The following is an 11,482-nucleotide window of genomic DNA, read 5'->3' as shown; positions in this document are numbered from 1 at the left end:
GGATAGAAGAGTGGAGAAAGAAATAAAGTTCCGGGCGGATAAATGACCGTTGGGAAGGACCCTGTGGTACCTGGCGGTGCTAATAGTGATGATTCTGATGCACCAGAGGAGGGAGATGAAAGGCAGGATGAAGTTGGGGCTGAGCCACCCACACATGAGCAAGTTGTAGAGGTCGAAGGAACATCTGTGGTCAGACAGAGTACGCGGGTGACAACCTTAGAGCATGAAATGGCAGGGTTGCACACTTCTGTCACATAATTGGGGGCTCGAGTTGATGCACTGGCCACCCAAATGCAAAATCGGATAAGAAAATCATGGCTTGGCTGCGTGCGTTGGGGAGGGCGTGCCATCTCGACCCCGGCACTATCTTCGATCAAGATTGATGTACCAGGGAAGTGTCTTTTACCTCGCATTTATTTATTTTGTGTGACATGGAGACATGCCATCATTTTAAGTGTGGGGTGGGGGATACCTTGTTTGTATCTTATATGTAGAATAATGTAGTTTCGTAGTTAATAATTTTAAAAAATAAAATAAAATAAATTTCAAAAGAGTTTCGATTTGTCCCGACGATGGATATCATTCGACGGGTTTCTTGAGGGATTAAAGTCGAAGAAGAAAAGAAAAAATAAATAAATAATTAAATAAACACAAAAAGATTTTCTTTTGTAGTAGTGTATCAATTCCCTCTTGGTTTTTCTTTGGGCCACGGTTCTTTTTCAAGGGTTTCCTTTGAACCGGGTGTAGATATTTTTATTTTATTTTAGTTAGGAATTCGTGGGCTATGGGCTGATATGGAAATAGGATCTCCTAATGTCGTTATGCCTTGAATATAGCGGGTACTTTAGTGTGACGCTTAGGCTCAATTGTTGATTCTTGTAAGAGTGCCTTAAATTGTATGTTCTTAATTTGGCTTAAGCACCCTGACTAGAGTGTTTTGATGATCTAATCTGGAGTGAGTCATATGCTATGTGTGTGTGAGGCTTGTTGTATTCTGTGCACTGCATTTGATGCCTAGAACTTGCCCTGTGTGTTTGCAAAGCGAAATAGTAGCCTTGTTTAGTCTTGAAAGTGATATAGGTGTTTCTTTGTTGAGCCATATATAGATTCCACCAGCCTAATTGTTATGTATCATAGTTAACCTCGTTGAGCCTATAATCTCATTTCTTTGGCAACCACATTGTAAACCTTATCCATTTGTTTGAATTAACTATCTATTTGAACCTTTTAACCTCTCATGAGAACTTGAATTGTTATGAACTAAAAGTTAAAGTGTGGGGTAGTTGGTTTGGCTTTGAGTGAAACTAATGAGATAAGGAGAAATGTGCATTGTTTTGAAAAAGTAAGATCCACTTGAATTGGAAAAGGAAAAAAAGAAAGAAAGAAAAAAAATAGTTGCATTGTTGTGAACAAAATATTCCTTGATAAGTGGTTGTTCTTGATGTAATTGTCCTTAAATAAGTATGGGGTAATATACATTAATGTGAAGGTGGAGTTTTGGTTTGACATAAGTAGGGTCTTAAATGTTAAAATGTATGTATTAAAATGCTTATGGAGGTGTAGTCACTCTTATATCTAAATGTATCCTACCCGCCCCTCAACATACATTACAACCAAATAAAGTCCTACTTGATCCTAGATTAAATAAGCTCGATTAGTAGAGTAGTACATTACGGGCAAGCCTATGGAGCATCTTTTATGGCACAAGAATATCGTTTCTGAGGGTGAGTGAATTCTGTCCATTTTGAAGTTCCTCGTTGTGCGTGAATTTTATTTGATTGTGGAATGAGTCTTTTTTGTCGTGAGCAGGCACTTGATTCATGAAGGAAAGGTAAGTCTTGACCTCTGCGTTAGAGTAAGTGAGTAAGTTAGGAATATTACGTGGCCCATGAGAGTCAACTCTTGAGGTGTAGATGTTACACTACTGTGCTCAGTCTATGTGAAATATTCTTGGTATGACGAGTTAGAGAAGTTGCTTAGTGAAGTTAGGCATTTGTAGAGTGTGGTTTGATTGCTCGGGGACTAGTAATAGTTTAAGTGTGGGGTGTTGATAGTAGGCTACAGTTATGTAGTTTAGATACCATTTACGCTCTAACTTAGCTACACTTTACTGGTATTTTAATGTTAAATGATAACAAATTGCTCTAATTAAGAACTTTATGCTTTGCAGGAGCAATTCCTGGCTACGAGGACATTAAAGAGTGTTTTAGAGTTAATATGGAGTAATGAAGGCTAATAGAAAGTTAGCGCGCACAAAAGAAGAAAGGAAAAAAATGAAGGCAGAAACTCCTCCAGGATACTGGGCAAAATGCGCGGTCAATCCACGGTTGAGCTGCGGCCGCGCACGGGCTTCTGAGAAAAAAATAGCCCAAGGCCAATTTTGTAATTCCAAAGGCGACTAACCTTGACCTATATGAAGCCTAACTCGCCCAAAAAGAGGGGAGACTTGTTTTTAGAAGAATTTTGGAGGCAAGAACACAAAAACAAGGAGCAAGACGGAGAATCATCTACAAGTTTTTCTTCTTCTTCTTAATTCCATTGTTGGTTATGACTTTTTATATTGTAATCTTGTCTATTAGTATGAGTAGTTGAACTCCTAATCTAAGGTTTTGATGGAACCTATTGAAGGATGAATTTTTTGTTGCGTTAATATAGATTTGCTATAGTAATCTCTATTTGTTCAACTATATGCTTATTGTTGTTGATTGAAGGGCCCTCAATTAACTGTTCCTATTTAGTAGGTATTACTCGGGAGAGAGTGCATATTTAGGTAGTTGCTGAACAATATCACTTCTAACGTATATAAGGGATCAATACGAAGGGGTTAAAGGTGGGACTAGGGATAACGAAACCTTGGTGCGATCTAAGTGAGTTGTACTTAAGGCTAGCTAGTATAATTCAGAAGAATATGTCTAGTATATTGTTGTAATTACTCGGGAGAGAGTTACGATAGTCAGAGTGCTCATGATCGATAGAAAAGGCTTAAGCAAATTTATAGGAAACGTAGCGGAAAGGATTCTGACAATAGGGAAAATTAGAAACTTAGATCATTCTAATTTGTGTCTACAACCCGTTCGTAGTTAGTTCTTATTTATTGCATTTTTATTACGTAATACTTGGTTAATAAACATCCAATTTATTACTTAAATATTTCTGAAGATTGAATACGTAGAATTGTGTGAGTCCAATAGTTGTGTTTAATAGGTTAATTCCCTGTGGGATTCGACTCCGGACTTGTTAACCGGAATATATTTGTAACGACCATTTTGTCTTTTTTAGAAGGCATAGTTGGGCGTGATCAACTACTAATCATTTTCCTCTCAAATTTTGGTTCAGAGTGGCGTTAGAGTTAATTAATACTGCTCTAAGAGTTATAGCTTTTATTATAGTAATAATTATTGCATTAGAAATCTCGTACACAGATGAATTGTACTTCAAACAAATAATTTTATAAATTTCACAATTTAATATCATATATTTGGAAGAAAACAATAAAAAAAATAGTTAAGCGGTGGGGGTTGGTGCGAGTTTATACGATGCGGAGCGGGGCGAGTTAAAAATAATAAATTATGCTATGCGGGGCAGGGCGGGGCGGGCGGGTTGAAGTCTTCGCGGATTTATGTGGGTTTTCCCCACAACGGCACAACACCACACTGTTTGCCATCCCACTATTAAAGATTATACATTCTTATTGGAATTAAACATTAGCTTGGATGTAAACAAGGCTACTATTATACACATCTATTCTAATGTCACGACCCCAACCCCGGTCATGATGGCGCCCAACACACTGCTAGGCAAGCCCGACCATTCAACAACATTATCCCAAATTCTTATTCAGATTATAGATAAATATCACATAGAATTTACTAAGTCATTTCATTCAAGTGTATAATCAATAATAAAATCTGCGAAAGTTCAATTAAAATACCACACCATAGCCCAATAGAATACGGTGTCACGAATATGAGCCTCTAATACAGAATATCCACCTATTACAAGTCTGTCTAGGAAAAATACGGAATAAAAGATAGAGATAGAGGGGAGAGATCAAGGCTGCGAATGCCATGCAGCTACCTCAATACTCCCGGATACTGCTGCTCAGCTAAACAAATCCTCACTCAGTTTGTGGTTTACCTGGATCTGCACACAAGGTGCAGGGAGTAATGTGAGTACTCCGACCCAGTGAGTAATAAACATAAATAAAGGTTGAGAATAAGAAATCGTGGAAAAATACAAAGTAAGCTATAACTGGCAGTTTAGAACAACAAATTGTGGAGCAACAAGTCAATTAAATCAGAGTACCAAATACTGAGACAGGTATAACAGATAAAAACAAATGCATGAGTGCAATGCAATGCATATGATGGTACACTCTATGCATGAGTGCAATGCAATGCATATGATGATACTCTCTAGTACCCGCTGCAGCGTACAGCCCGAGCCATCCATTTTATTTATCGTCGACGACGCTCACTGGGGGTGTGTACAGACTCCGGAGGGGCTCCTACAGCCCGAGCGCAATAACAAGCCATCTCGTGGCATCAATCAAGTCCTGGCCAGTCATTGTTACCTGACCAATTTACATCACACAGTGCCATTGTTACCACTGTTTCAAGTCACATCATATAGTGTCATTGTTACCACTGTTTCAAATCACTGCTGCGGCGCGCAGCCCGATCCATGCTCAGTCCAGAAATCATAATAAGCCCCTTGGGCATTTGTAAAACAGTATTTCTCAGCCCGAAATATCATTTAGAAATATCATTTAAGTTTTCAAAACTTAGAAAGATGGCTGAGTTTGCAAAACAGTATTTAAAACCTTGGACTGAGATCAAATGATATGCATGTATGCGAAAACAGTGATGTCAATCCCTGAAGGATTCAAATAATTGGCAAGAAGCCCAAATGTAACAATTTAATCCAAGTAAGGATGATTTTCAATTTAGTTCAAGTAGAAAACACGGTAAAAACATCTCTCGGGACGGACTAAGTCACAATCCCCAATGGTGCTCTACCCCACGCCCGTTATCCGGCGTGCAAGTCACCTCAATATAGTGTTACGATGTGAAATTGTGGGGTTTCAAACCCTCAGGACATCATTTACATCAATTACTCACCTCAAATCGGCCAAAGCTCTAGCTCGCTATACCCTTGCCTCTCAAATTAGCCTCCTCGTGCGACGAATCTGCTCAAAATCACAACGAATATGTCGCATTATGCTAAAGGGACAATACCCAATCGAAAACACTCGAAAAATATCAAAATTAACGAATTTGGCGAAACCCGAGCCCCGGGCCCACGTCTCAAAACTCAGAAATTTTTATACCAAAATGTTCTTCGTCCTCTCACGAGTCTGTACATATAAAGAACAAAACAATCGGAGCTCGTTTGACTCTTCAAATCGACCATAGAAAATCTCAAAAGCGCAAGCCCTAAAACCCCACTTTTCTACTGATTTTCATGTTCTAATTCACATATAATCTTGTATTTAACTTGGAAATAAGTAGAAATAACTCACCTTTGATGCTTGATAAAATTCTCCTTGAAATTCTCTCCAAAATCATCCAAGTCAAATGAAAGAAATGAAAGAAATAAGCCAAATCCGTGTTTAAAGAATCTGTTCGTGCTTCGTCGAGTTGTACCTTGCACTTGTGCTATACAAGTTGTACGTCCTATTAAAATTTTTCCTTGTCGAATACCTTCTGTTTAAACACCCATAACGTCTTGTATAAATATCCAAATTATAAATGGTTTGAATATTTAGAAACTAGATTCGAAGATCTTCAATTTGATAGTTTGTACACCATATAACTCTTTATATATCCCGAGATATGAGCTTCTAAAGTCGGTTCCATGAAATCAGAAAATTCTGGAGAAATTGCCTCACTAGTCATCTTCAATCGATCATAACTTTCTCTACAGATGTCCAAATTACGATTTTCTTAGCTTTATGGAAACTAGACGCGAAGGGCTACAACTTTTGTTTTTGAATCATCTCAAAATTCTTTGTATATCAAAAGATATAGGCCTCCGAAGTACGCTCCACGACTGCACATTTGCTGTCCAAAGATAGCTTAGCAGCAGAAATTGCAGCAGCTTTTTCTTTTCTTTTTGGGTCCGAATTCCATTCCGTTAACCTTCTGAAATCCACCCGAGGCCCTCGGGACCTTATCCAATTATATCAACATGTCCCACAATATCATTCAAACTTGTCCCAACCTTCGGAACACCCAAAATAATATCAAAACATCAAATCATCATCGGATTCAAGCCTATGAATCTCAAGAACTTCCAAATTCCATTTTTGATCAAAACCCCAACCAAACCACGTCCGAATGACCTCAAATTTTTCAGACAAATCCAAAATGACATAACAAAGCTATAACAACTCTCGGAATTCCATTCCAACTCTCGAATCAAAATATCACCTATCAAGCGGAAATCGCCAAAATACTAACTTCGCCAATTCAAGCCTAATTCTACACCGGACCTCCAAAATTACTTCCGATCACACTCCTAAGTCACAAATCATCCCTCGAAGCTAACCGAATCATCGGAATTCAAATCCGAGCCCTCTAACACATAAGTCAATGTTCGGTTGACTTTTCCAACTTAAACCTCCTTAAAAGAGACTAAGTGTCTCATTTCCTATCAAAACCAATCCGATTTAACTCTAACACACCGAATACCGATAACGAAACATGAAGAAGCATAAAATGGGGGGAACGGGGCGGTAACTCACGTGACAACGAGCCGGGTCATCACATCTAATTTCTAGCAAATGAATGTGACAATTATGAAAATGTTAAGAAATTTAGCTCAAAGTAATAATATGAAACAAGCAAATAGACAAGAGGTATTACAAAATGACTTCTCATCCTCTATTTATAGTACTACATAGAGGTATACCAAAAGAATTACATAAATATGCCATTAAGCATTTGAGATCATGGGGGAGGTATGAGAGTTATAACCATAACTCCATAAGTATTAGAGTAGTGGGAGTTATGGAGAAGAGTTATGGGTATTACTCATTTGGTGGTTATGGACATCCACCATAATTATATTTTATAATACTCCCCCTTGGATGTCTATAATAATGTGCCTCATTAAAACCTTACTAAAAAAAACCCATGAGAATAAATCTTTGTGAAGGAAAAAGAGTACACATATCTTGTAATACGCATTGTTTGTTGCCTCGTTAAAAACCTTGCTAGAAAAATCCAATAGGATAAAACCACAGCTAAGGAAAAAAGAGTGTAGTGCATATCTTACTTCCCCTGATGAAAACATCACTTTACTTTTCGGAAATGACGCATTCCATTCCAGTATACCAGCTTCTCAAATGCTGGGGTTGGTAATGATCCATTAAACAAATCCACCAAATTATCAATCAAATAAATTTGTTGAACGTCTATATCACCAATATGTCGAAGATCATGTCTGGGAAAAAAAACTTTGATGAAATGTGCTTTATTTGGTTGCATTCAATATATCCTTTTTCAAATTGAGATAAGCAAATAACATTATGTTCAGTATTATTGGAATCTTCTTTTCAAAGAAAAGTCACACGTTTGTTGTGTGTTGAGTCCCTTGTTTTATCAGTTGCTTATCTTGGCATGAATTGAATAAGTCTCAACAATTAATTGCCTTGTACAATGATAATATGGCAGTACTCTCACATGTAAATAGATTGTTTGAAGAACGAACTTCAAGAAAATGCCTGTATTTGCATAACCAACAAAATTTTGACAATATTTGTTAGAATAAACAAATCTACATCATTCCTTTTGAAATATAACACTAATTGTATTCCAATATCTCCACATAGGAATAAAACTATATCTCGCTAGCATATTGTTGTACTCATGGTTCTAGCCAAATATATTAGTGCACTAATTGCACTAGCCATAAAAACGAATCATGTACGCCGTGATCGCTCTAATCTACCTAAGGATTTGCCGAAACTTTATTTAATAAATTTCTTGAGAACCTTAATATGCTTCAGAACAATTTAAATCCTTCAAAGATTTTACGCATATCAAATATATTATCAGACCAAAACCTAAAATGACTGCATCTACCACAAGAGAACATATCTCCATATAATCAACGCCAAGATATTTACAAATCTTCTTGTGCCACAAGTCGTCTTAATGTCTATCGACTTGATTTTTTATTTAACCTTTTGCACAAGAACACATTTATACCTCCACTGTCTTTATACTTTCAGGTTTTAGGACTATCCGTCTAACTTCACATTTTTCATGTAAAGTCAATTTTCATTGCGTACTTTTCATTTGGCCAATTATTTATCTGTTCAAATTTCATGACAAATTTGAGCTCAAGATCCTCGCCAATATTAATAATATTGAGCGCCACATTATATCAACAACATCGTCGATGATCATTTTATGTCGGTTCCATCATCAATCAATAAAGACATAACTTATCGAGATCTCATTATTTTCAGGTACTCGAGCCTCTCCCATGAGGTCTTATAAAGTGTTATGTCATGGTGCTCTTATAAAGCACTTGCCTCCTTATTGTGACCATCTTGAACATTTGCTCATCTTCTTCTTCAAGGAGTTTTATCCTTGGAACCGATTAGTTTATTACGCTTGATGCGTGCCACAGAGTCTGTCTATCATGAATTTTATTCCATTTGGAGCGTTAGCAACTGAAATAAACATTTTGCTTTGGGTTAGCAAATGCGCCTGATATTATTTTGCAAATGAATTATCACTTGATCTTCAAGTTCACATTTTCTTGTATGAGGATCTAGGTGTACCCATAATAATTCATTCCATGTATTACTTTTTCAGCTGCCCATTTTCTCCCCTTAATGTTGGGATCACAACCACATATCTCAAACCTTCTTTGGAGACCCATCTTTGTGCATTGTGGTGGAAAAATTAAATCATATAGCACATCCATATTTCTAGATGAAAATATTTGGTTCCTGGCCCTGAACCAATTGTGATGGAGAGAATTTATCATAACTTGTTGGCTAGATGTGTACAAGTGCTATTGTATATTAAATAATACACTTCATACCAAATTTCTATTTGGAGTTTTATTCTCATAACCAATGGTTTAGCTACAATTGGAGGCATACAATTTCTATTAAACCGACTTGGATTTAAACCAACATTATCATCACAATTTATATCCTGGAATTGTGCTCTCATAATTTGAGCAAGCAACCTTGCAAAAGCCAAATTGCAAGTTGATAACCAATGCACATGTGACCATACAATAACTGCATCTATTAAAATCATATAATAGTAAACGATCTATACGACAGGTGACTGAGCCCATAAATATATCACATTTTATTCGTTCCAAAAATCAAGGGATTCAATCCCAACCTTAACTGGTATATCATGAGAATAAGCAGCACAAGAGAATTTTTGAAGAATCTCTATTTCTTCAATATATGCTAATGTGAATTCTCAAGTAATTTTCGCATCATAATTAAACCGCGATGGCCATCCGGTCATGCCAACTAATCTTTATTTCGGTAAGCCTCTAGTTTACTTGTGACATGTGATTCCATCATCATACTTATACATGTGTACTATAAATAGAAGAAAAATCGGGTAACCTTTCATATTTACCCGGTATGATTGTAGTAATATGAAGATATTCAATCTTCCTTTCATTTATAGTCTCAAATGCCAACCACTTTGGCTAATATTTGAAACTCAAAAAGTTTCTTTTGAGACTTACTATAATACCAATGTCATGAATAATTTCATTCATCCAGATAGTAACAAATTAGCTTTTCCGGAGCTCTTAACTGATTTTGTACTACAAGATCTTTTGCCATACCATCCATATGGTGAATATCTCCTTTACGGAGAAAATCATATCATAATAATTATCATGGTCTAAATCATCATAAGCAAAATCATTTCTTGCTTTACTTTTGTCCTTAATAACTTTTTATAAAGCACGACAAAATATTTTTGGCGTACCACATATACGCGACCAATGACATAGTCATGTAACCATATTGTAAAATTCATTATCTTTATTTCTCTTAAACATCACTTGGAGGTGAGTTGTGGTATTTATCCAATCATACATAAGCACGTTATTATGCATAATCTTTATCACATGAAGCATATATTTTCACATTCACTTTCAGGAATGAGTCTGCAGTTACAATGCTTATCACAAGTCACATTTTCAAATAATGGACTATAATAATGTGAGCGTGTCTCGTATTAACATACCACATTGATACATATTTCTTTCACTTTTGAAGGATTATTTTGAGAACTTTTATTGTTCTCCTTTTTACAAATACCATAATGATGGCTATTATTATTTTTATCTTTGGCACGACCATGTTCATCGGTCAATCATTTATCTTATTTAGACTTATTATGCACCGCTACCACATTCCCTTCAAAAATAGAGCAAATCAAGTGGGACGTGCTTCATGCCTTTTCATGAAAAATATATATTATTTTTCTTTAGTTATCATTATATCATCAATATGGTGCATTGGGACTCAAACCCAATGCTTTATCCTTATAAAAGGCATGTTAGGCCATAATGAGTTGGGACTCAAATCTAACTCTTATCGTCATGGAGCACCATGACTCAAACCCGATGTCTTACCCTTATACAATGGCATAATAAGTATAAGTGAACTCACCCTTGAGCCTTTCATAATATACCACTTTATAATAATAAGTTATTTTTGCCCGAACTTTAATTAAAGTTCACATTGATCTTTTTCACGAACAACCACATGATCAACTATAAAGGGAATACAACTATCTTAGTTATACAAAATTTATTTTGATCACAATATATATTTAAATTCTTATTATTTTTTAAGATTAATTAGAAACCTTCTCAATAGTTAACAGTTCCATAATCTTGGCTTGCAAACTGTCGGAACAATACATATGGGAGATGATGTCAAGGCATCGTAATATGCTCTTATTTGTCACTCTAAAGCAAGTACTCCATATGTATACATCTGCACAAATGAAAGTAAATTGTTAAGTAACACAAATTAAACCAAGTCTTAAATATTAACACAAGTTAATTGCAGAATTCACGGCAACTGAAAAATGATACTCCCTGTATAACAGAAGCAAACACAACATTGATATGGCAACGAAATGCCCAGATTTTCACAGGCTCAACCAAATTGATTCAAGGTTGTAGCTCCCATGGAAGGCTTTCATCTCTTATAGAAAATATAAGAAGAATATAGCAATTCGTGCTGATAACGTGTTTAGAAACTTAGCTCAAAGTAATAATATGAAACAAACAAATAGACAAGAATGTAGAGAGAAAGAGAGGAGAGATTCTTATTTCTTCAATGTATTCAAGTGTATTACAAAATGACTTCTCATCCTCTATTTATAGTACTACATAGAGGTATACCAAAAGAATTATATAAATATGCTATTAAGCATTTGAGATCATGGTGGAAGATCAGGGGAAGGTATGA

Source organism: Nicotiana tabacum, chromosome 3 (assembly GCF_000715075.1).
Source record: "Nicotiana tabacum cultivar K326 chromosome 3, ASM71507v2, whole genome shotgun sequence".
Classification (NCBI taxonomy): Eukaryota; Viridiplantae; Streptophyta; class Magnoliopsida; order Solanales; family Solanaceae; genus Nicotiana; species Nicotiana tabacum.
This window is presented reverse-complemented; position numbering follows the sequence as displayed.